The following is a 10,192-nucleotide window of genomic DNA, read 5'->3' on the forward strand; positions in this document are numbered from 1 at the left end:
TTCATGACTGACGAACTTGCTGAGCCGTGTGTCTCTGAGCATGCTGACCCATCCGTCGCATCAGATGATGAGGAGCAATCAAATGAGGTAATTACTCTTCCCCAGCTCAGAAACGATATGGTTAATGCCCTGGGTGATCTTTACACACTTGTTAAGAAGTGTAATAAGAAAGTTAGAGCACTCAGTAGGCGTTGTGACGAAGTGGAAGAGGTCAAGTTGAGTGACCTCAGATTCCTTCTTCAGGACAATTCAACTCTGCATGATAACATGAAGATCATACACGAGTCTGTCTCTGAAGTCCAATCAGTTTCAAAGAAACTGAGAAAGGACGTCACAACTATCCAGAACCAATTAAAGGTTCCAAATAAAAGAAACATTCCTCTGAGAACTCAGTACCATGGTACTCAGCAGAGATGGAATCCCCAGCGAAAAGTCCAGTGTGACTTTTGTGGGAAGAAAGGACACACCACTAAGGTGTGCTGGCACGCTCAGCACTGGGGTGCTGACAAGTCAGTGAAACATCCTAAATAGAAGGTCAGTTGTGACTTCTGTGGAAAGAATGGCCATACTGTCCAAGTATGTCGCCATAAAATAAAATATGATGCTTTACCTGTTGCACCTAACAAGCAAGGACCCAAAAAGAATTGGGTACCTAAAAGTAACTAGTTACAATGCAGGTAAGCCTGAGATGTGCCGAGAAGTCAAAGATGTGGTATATTGACAGCGCATGCTCGAGGCATATGACTGGTGATGAAACTCAGTTCATCACGTTTGAGCGTAAACGAGGAGGAAGTGTAAGTTTTGGAGACAACAAGAAGGGTAAGATAGTAGGGTCAGGAACCATTGGAGGTAATCCTACTATTGAATCTGTCTCCCTAGTCAGCGGACTCAAATATAACTTACTCAGCGTAGCTCAGTTATGTGACAATGGGAGAAAAGTTATATTTGATGCTACTGGATGTAAAATATACGAGGGTGAATCAAATGAGTTAATTTTAACTGCCCCTCGCATAGATAATGTCTTTATGCTAGACTTAGAGAAAAAGTTTTCAAAAACTGTATGTTTAGTATCAAAGGAAGAAAATTCCTGGCTATGGCACAGGAGACTTGGTCATGTAAGCATGGACCTCCTGGCCAAATTAGCAAGAAAGCAATTGGTTGAGGGACTTCCTGAACTTAAATTTGAAAAAAATCAATTATGCCATGCTTGCCAAGCTGGAAAACAAACCAAACAATCTTTTCACAGCAAAAATATTGTCTCAACTAAGCGTCCGTTAGAGTTACTACACTTGGATCTCTTCGGTCCAGTCCAGCCGCTGAGTCTGGGTGGAAGAAGATTTTCCTTGGTCATTGTAGATGACTTCTCTCGGTACACGTGGGTCATCTTGCTGAGTAGCAAGGATGAGACCTTTGAGACATTTTCAAATTTGGTTAGAAAATTTGAAAATGATAAAGACCTAAAATTAGCTCACATCCGTAGCGATAATGGTGGAGAATTCAAAAACTAAAAGTTTGTTGAATTCTGTGAAGCCAGCGGCATTGACCACAACTTTTCTGCTCCTAGAACACCTCAACAAAATGGGGTTGTTGAAAGGAAGAACAGAACTCTGGTTGAAATAGCCAGGACAATGCTGGATGAGCATAGGCTTCCAAAGTATTTTTGGGGAGAGGCTATCAACACAGCAGAATGAAGCATGTCAGCATCAGACATCACTTCATTAGAGATCATGTACTCAAGGGTGAGATCAAGCTGACCTTTGTCCCAACGGACGAGCAGCTTGCGGATATCTTCACGAAGCCACTGGCTCGTGAGCAGTTCAGCATACTGAGAGAAGCTATTGGTATGTTTAATCCTCTTCAGTAAATTCCTGAACTAAATGAATATGCATGCTGAGTGAATTATTATGCTGAATGATTGTTTTTGCTGAGTACTCATTGAAATTAATTAAAACAGCAAATACTGAGTAAATTTGCACACTGAGTAAGTTAGTTTAAACTTAGAAATCATCCCTTTATGCAATACTGACCACTCAGAATATGAAACGCTTAGTATTCTAAACGCTGAGTGTTAGATTCGTTAGAATAAATGCAAAAGCACGCGTATAGCCACCTAGGATGACGTACGCGCCAAATGTGTCATAAATGCCAGGATCATTGTCGGTTCACAATCCCGAGGCAAAACTAACACATGGATTCGTTAAGATCCACACTTCACCGCTATAAATAATGGGTAAATCCCCATTGTTATCTTCTTTACGTCTACTGAATTTTAAGGCAAAGAGCTTTCTCTCTAAAAAAAAAAATTCTCAAAGCTTCCCAAACGCATCCTTCAACTATGACTAAAATTTCCTTCAACATTTCCGGTGCCGGCCACCCTAAGCCCAGCTCCGATGAAACTTCCAGGCAAACCTCTATGCCAGAATCTACCAAGGTCACCTCACCGAGCAAAGGAAAAACTGGCCAAACCTCCTCTGGTAAGGGAAAGCCTGAAAAAGTTAGGACCTATTCAAAGGTCTTCGAAAATGTCCGAGAATGGAAGGTTGAGCCCTCAAGATGGGTATCTGAAGCCTTCGTACAATCCGAACAACCCTTCTGTGAGTGGATTTCACAGAATGGATGGACTGAGCTGTTTTCGATTAGGGATCCCACCTATCCTGACCTTGTAAAGGAGTTTTACCACAACCTTCGCATTGCCAATGATAACCAGGACTACTTGGTAACCGTGGTGAAAGAGAAAACCATCTTCATCAACCCTCTCTACCTAGGGAATCTGCTCAAGTTAAAAACTGAGGGAGCAAGGCTAAGGAGATCTGGAGATCAGGATGGTACTGGGTACGAGGTTAACTTCTGTAAACCTGCATGCCACTCAGGAGAAGTATCCAGTTCCTCCATGGGTCAGCACCAGAAGATGGCTCATTATCTGCTGAGTTATTTTATCTATCCCAAGATTAACTGCACCACCTCAGCAACAAACTTCGAGCAATGCTTCATCTGGCATATGCTGACGTACAAGCCGATCAACATGCCAGTATTCCTCGTTGCTGGCTTCCTAAGGAGTACCGGAACTCTAAGGCTAGGATCACTCATCACCAGGATCCTCATTGATCATCAGGTAGACCTAACTGATGAAGTAGAAGCTAAAGGATCTGAGAACACAGCAGCTTCGCTGAGAGCGTTGAAGTTCGGTCAGCCTCTGAAGAAAGGAAAAGCTGCTGGTGCTGCGAGTGCTGAACAGCAAGCTGAGGAAACTGCTGTCTCGAAGAAAGGGAGAAGGACTAAGGCCCCAGCTTCCCGAAAAAGAAAAGCTGTTGAGACTACCTCACATGATGCTGAGTCTCCAGCTAAGAGGCAGAAGTCAGCTGGTACTAAGGGTCAGGAGAGACCTAAGTCAGCTGAGAAACGGAGCAGGCAAGATGAGCCTGAAACTGAGGACACTAATGAGCAACCTCAGAAGAAGCAGAAGCCTTCTACACTTACTCCCCTCGATGTTATCCCTACTGACATTGTTGTGCCTGGTGACTCTCACTACACACAGTGTTTAGGAACTGTGTCTGAGGAACAAGAGGAAGAGGTGCATCTGGACGACCAGTTCATTGCACAAGTTGAGGAAGAATTGGATGGGGATTCTGATGACGATGATGAGAACAACGATGATGCTGACTCCGAGGAGACAGCTAGTGAAATCGAAGCTGAGCAAGCCAATACTGGGTTGGCTGCTGGAGAAGAGCAAGAACTTGACCAACACAATATTGATCAAGTCCAAGAGCAAGCTGACCTCCCTCATCATGATCAGGAAGAAATTTCTCATTCTCACTCCGGCAATTCTATTCAAGCTGACAATCCTCCTCCTCCTCGAAGAAGAAAACTCATCAAGGCAAGTCAGAAAGAAGTTAGTGAGACTCCTGTTGAACTATCAACTCTTCCTAACTTTGCCATTCAACAACCAACCAAAGACCCTTCTGCCCTAAAACTCAGATTTGTTGGTAGAAAACCTGCGGCATCCATCGAAAAACAAGCCTCTGTTTCTTCCCAACAGGAACATGCCGACCAAAATGCTTCTGCCACCTCAACAAGTCAGGTTGAGACGAGTGCTGTCAATGTTGTCCATCCAAGCATTGTGCTGACTCCAAACACAGCTGCCCCCGTCAGCACAGACAGTATTCGAGTTTCTACTTCTCCAATTAACATCTCTGCCGATCAATCAACCCTGCCAGAACCTCAAGTGCAGATTGGAACAACACTTCTAGTCACTGACCATGTCATTCCTTTGACTCCTCCTCCCACCGGTCATACTGATGCATCTGGACAATTGAATGAAGGTTCTTTAAGCTACATGAATGTCACTGAGTCTGGCAAACGCATCATCGACTCAGTACAAACCTTGATCAAAGACCTTCAACAATCGTCTACTCCTGCTGCTGGGTCTTCTAATGTGGAGACTACTCAGCTTTCCCAAGTAACTCAGATTCTGAACGAAGTTAAGGGATTTAAGGACTTGCTGAGTATCATCATCTCCTATCAAACACAGCAAGCTAAGCAGGATTCCATCGCCAAGCTGGCCGAGATCCAGCTGACAACTGTGCAACACTTAAACGCTCTACAACAGCAAGTACAGAACTTGTCAGCTGTGAACCCTGGATATGCAACTTCTGATGAAGTAAAGATGCTCTTTGCTCAGCTTCACACCGAGCAACTCAAGACCAATGAGCAAATGGTTTCTTACTCTCAGTGCTCAGTGGAGCAAATTGGTGAAGCTGTTCGATTGCTGAATCTGAACAAGCAGGAGATGGACACTGACGCAATGAAACAAAACGAGATGCTGTCTATCACAAGACAAACCTTCAATCACATTCGTCACAACAATGTTCAGCATCAGTACTTTGACACCTACTTACTCAAATCCTTTCATCAAGTCACTGCTGGACTGACTGACGTGCTTATATGGATTGGTAAGTCTGAAGCTTTCATCGTCAGTATGATCAGCGCTGCCGCACTCAATATACCTGATGAAGTCTCAAATCAGGGAGTTGCCATTTTTGATGGTGTCAATGAAAGTGCTGACCGACTTAAAGCGCTGTCCAACGAACTAACCAGGGCTATCTTAACCGACAGCTTTAGGATTCCTCCTCCCGATGCTGACAAAACGGGGGAGAAAGAACAAGCGAGAACACAACCAAGAACACAACATGGATCTAGTCAATCCCAACAAAAGAAAAGAAATAGATATAGGCTAGCTCAGTATAGACTAAGTATGATGTAATCTATATGCCTTGTCTTTAAGTTTTGTTTGTAAACACTGACTACCGATATCAATATATCATACCTGCATCTTTCATTCTATTCCTGAGTTATGATATATGTTGCTGTGTACTGAGTTATTATGTATCTTCAAATTGAATCAGCTATGTCTAACACTTGTAAAACTTATTGATTGAACCCAATACTGATAACATGTTTGACATTAACTTATATGCTTATATAACACTGTCGTATAAAACTCATTGAACAACAATTTACTCAGCGCCCTCTGAATGATAAAACCTTCCGCTTAAACACTGAGTAAAATAGAATATGTTCCATGAACTGACCTATATCTGAAAAACTGACCTTAGACTTACTCGATTAAACCTTTAAATGTTTAGAGTAAAACTAAGTCAGTAGCTCAACCCTTACGGGGGAGTTTGCTAAGTTATAATAGGTCAACTATCATGGGGGAGCTCAATACTGAGTTCCTCGCTGAATAGTTTTGCCAACATCAAAATGGGGGAGTTTGTTGAAACACCTTTCCACATAATTTTGATTTGACAAAATTGTTTAAGTGTAATTAAAAACATATTCTAAACACACTAAGTTTAAATGCTTTGATTTATTCTACTAATGTGTTTGTTCAATGTTGAGTTAAATTGATTATAAGACATAAGGATTAAAAGGCCCAAGCCCAATACGAAAGTCAAAGCCCAAGTCAAACAACTCAAGATAACTCGGCCCGCGTTTATCAAAACGATGTCGCTGTGTGCAAAACGCAACTCAGCATGAGAAGGATCTAGAAGACCTTCAGGGAACAACTTCGGAACGAAGCTGCTGAGTTGATTCGACAAAGCATACAAGACAACAGCTGGCTAAGGAAAACTTCCAGACAAAGTATTTCTACTTTGGGTAAAGTTCAGACGACACAGTATGCTGTCTAGTTGACTTTGCCATAAAATGAGAGACATTCTGCTGAGCTGACCAAAAGCTGACCGAGGACAGAAGATACACAAATCTGATTGGCCGAGAGCTCTGAGCAAGTCAGGATGACAACGACAGGAAGCCGTTTCCCTCCAACGGTTATTTCGAAATTTGAAATGACCGATGCCTCAAGACGTCTCTATAAATAGTGCCATCAGAAGCTTCATTCAACATAGAACTTGATCAAGCCATTACGCTGACCAAATTTCTACACAAGTTCTGCAAGCAAGAAGCAAAGCAAATCTTACACTACATTTCATATATTTGTGTAAAAGTCTAGAGTGATTATTCAATCATCTAAGGTGTCTTAGCAATCATTGTTTAGGACAAACACTTATCATTTCTAGAGATTAGAAAGGAGAGGCTGAGTACTCGGTTATAGTACTCAGCGAGAGATTAGGATTGAGTAGAGGTATAGAGGAAGGTACTCTTGTTATACTCAGTTGCTAAGATTGTAAAAGGTTTGAGGCTCTACCTTTAAAGAGCTCAGTAGAGGATTCGAAATCTTGGAACGTGTTCCGGGGACAGGACGTAGGCTTAGAAGAAGCCGAACCTGGATAAATCTGCTGAGTAACGTATTTCTTACCTTAAACTCCTTATATATATTGCTTGCTTAAATAACCAAAAACTGACCAAGTAAAGAGGTCAAGCTGAGTTGTGCGCATCGAACATCTGAGCTCAGGAATAGACTTTAAGTGCTATCTCCTGACTCAAGTCAAGAAACTGACCTAGTCACCAGTTGACTAAGCCAGTATCTTACTGATCACTCAGCGCCGCTGTTAAAACCTTTTCTCTTAAGAAAAGAAGTTTGCCCAAACTTAAGAAAAAGTTTAAATAGTTCCTAACCCCCCTTTGGAACTATACTTGCAACGTTATAAGGGACCAACAGACCTCACGAACTTAGGATTGACCTTTGAGCTATCGAAATTGATTGAGGTGTCGGGGGAGATGCGGCATCACGAACATGTTACACTGGCTGACTACCTAGCCGAGGTGTTAGCTGCGTGCAAAGTGGTATGGTTGATGCTTTCGAAGTTGAACTTGTGTATTTTGATTTTTATTCTCTTTCGAAAGGTATGGTCGGAAGTAGCCAAGCGTATGCTTTGTGCCGTCAATAAGAGAAGAAGTTGAGTGAACTGCACGTGGTACTTGGTAATTCCCTTGCTGAAGTTGCAAGGCTGAAGGATGAGTTAGAAATTAAAACAGAAGTCGAGGCTGCCGTTCGAAGGGAAAGTGCCAATGTTCGACCTCGAGTTTATGAGCAAGCGTCAAGGATTGTAGAGCTAGAGCGTGAGGTTGAAGTAATGAGAGAGGAACTTCGTCGATGCTATGCGATGGTGAAATTTTCTTTAGTCTGGATTCGTTGGATGAGGGATGATAGGGCTCGAGTGGAAAAGCGAATGAAAAAAATAGCTGAGAAAGAATAGAAGAACTGGGAGGCAGAAAGGGAGAGACTGACTCGTGAGTTAGAGTTGGCGAGGAAGAAGGCTGCAGATCTAGAGGCATTCGCTGCTGTTCGAGAGGAAAGATTGGTGAAGATCGATCAGATGCTTATTTTAGAAGCTACACATGTAGTAGACTTCGGGATCCCGAAGGAGACTGTTCTCGGTCTGAACATTATATAACGATTCCATTCAAATTCCATTCAATTAACTTTAATAAATAGTATTACAACCAATATAACTGAAAAAATTATAACATATTTAATTTTTATTGTAATAATTACCATAATATTTAAACCTTCAAACTACTATATAAATCAAATAAAATTTTAAAAATAAAGACATGTTTATTTCAAATTCATGGATTTATCAAAAATTTTAGAAAGTACGAGAAAAAATAATTTTGAGGAGAACTAGAATTTGATTGAAAAAATCGCCACAAAGTGTAGTAAATATTTTAAAATTACAAGATTATATAGAAAAAATATTATACAAAAACAGAAAGGAAAAACCCTTCCAAATATGTCAACCGGGACAATAGATTATGAATTCAACAACTTCCAAACACTGTTATTAAACAATTATAAAGATACGTTTGTTACTTTATTTACATTTATAAATTTAAATTATTTTAAAATAAAATATTAATATCACTATAGGTAATGATATAAAATTTTACCAATATTGAAATGTTAAACTTTTGAAAAAAAAAATTATCCATAACGTGTGGCACAATTTTAGTTAAGAATAAAAGAAATACACTCAATTGTAAAAAGAAAAAGAAAAAGTAAGTCTTATTTTGTGTGTTTTCACCATTGGATTAATTTTATACTCCATCATCCAATGGTGAAAACACACCAAGTAATGGTACTTTGTCAAAAACAAAGTAACCATAAAAGGCACCCTAGTTAAGAATAAAAGAAAGGGAAAAGTACAAAAATAAACCTTGTGGTTACACCTGTTTTCGTTCAGCACCCCTGTGGTTTAAAAGTTTACAAACCGGTACCTTGAGGTTCGTTCCGTTAGCAAACACATACCAAATTGACTTACGGTGTTAAAAGTCAAAAGGAAAAGAGTTAATTTAATCCTTATATTTATTTTATAAATTAAACCTCTTTATTATCTAATTAACACAAACGAATCCAAAATAAAAAATAAAAATCAATTACACCGTCTTCTCCATCTTTTTAAAAAAAAATTATTTCTCTCTCTTCTCTCATCATTTTTGTTAATTTTTCTCTCTTTAAAAAATATAAGAAACAATTGGAACATGTTGCCTTCTGAATTCTTTGTCATTTCCTGTTGGATCCACCACATTTCGAAAGCAGAATATCACAGATTTTAAATCAATCTATCAGTTAAGCCATGAGGGAAAGAAAAGGAAGTAGAAAGACCTTCAAATGCAAATGTAATCACATTTCTCTCTCTCTCTCGTCCTCCACTCTCTATCCTCATCTTAATATGTTTTTTTTGTAGTTTCACTCCCTGTTTTTGTTTTTCCCAAATTTTTCAAGGAAATTGAGGGATCCTAATTTTTAGTTATTGAATTGGATATCTCGATTGCCATTTTTGATGGATTATTATATTGAATATCTAGTTTTGTTTTTTCCAGACCTCTGTTGTATTATTGATGGGTTGCTGAAATTCCTCTTCAATTCTTGGATTTGGATTTCTAAATGAAATTGAGGGATTATGATGATTGAATCGAAATCCAACAGTTCTTCATGCTCTGATTTTTAGATTTTTTATTTCAACAGATCTTCATGAAACTTGACCATACTCTGTTTTGGCGTTGACATAGCACAATTGTATTTCATGAGAAGAAAATCTCAGTAGCCTGCAATTGCTTGAACGACAAGGGGGACTTTCTTCTTGCTTTTATGAAAGATTGCTCAAGAAAAAAAAAATCAAAGATTGTGTGTTGTGGATGAGCGAGTCAATGCTATTTGAGGTTCAGCGAAGCAAAGTCAAGAAAGAAAATTGAAGATTGTGTAATAATGGTGGTTGTATAATATGTGCTTATTTTAGTGTTAAAACAAAGGATAGGTACAGAGATTAGACCAACGAAGGAAGAAGAACATAACGAGAGAAGAGAGAGAAAGAAAAAAAAAATTAAAAAGATGGTATAATTAATTTTATTTTTTATTTTAGGATTTGTTTGTGATAATTAGATAATAAAAGGGTTTAATTTATAAAATAAATAAATATAAGGACTAAAATGATTCTTTTCTCTTTGACTTTTAACACCGTTAGTCAATTTTGTATGTGTTTGCTAACGGAATGAACCTCAAAGTATCAGTTTGTAAACTTTTAAATCACAGGGTGCCAATCGAAAACAGCTGTAACTATAAGGTTTATTTTTATACTTTTCCTAAAGAAATACACTTAATTGTTGTTTCAAAAAAAAAAAAAAGAAATACACTTAATTGTAAAAAGTAAAAGAAAAAGAAATCCATTTAATGGATATATTATCTTTTCATATTTTATAGGAAAATCAAATATTCGATAACTTTTTATTTTAT

The sequence above is a fragment of the Euphorbia lathyris genome, chromosome 8, assembly GCF_963576675.1.
Source record: "Euphorbia lathyris chromosome 8, ddEupLath1.1, whole genome shotgun sequence".
Lineage (NCBI taxonomy): Eukaryota > Viridiplantae > Streptophyta > Magnoliopsida > Malpighiales > Euphorbiaceae > Euphorbia > Euphorbia lathyris.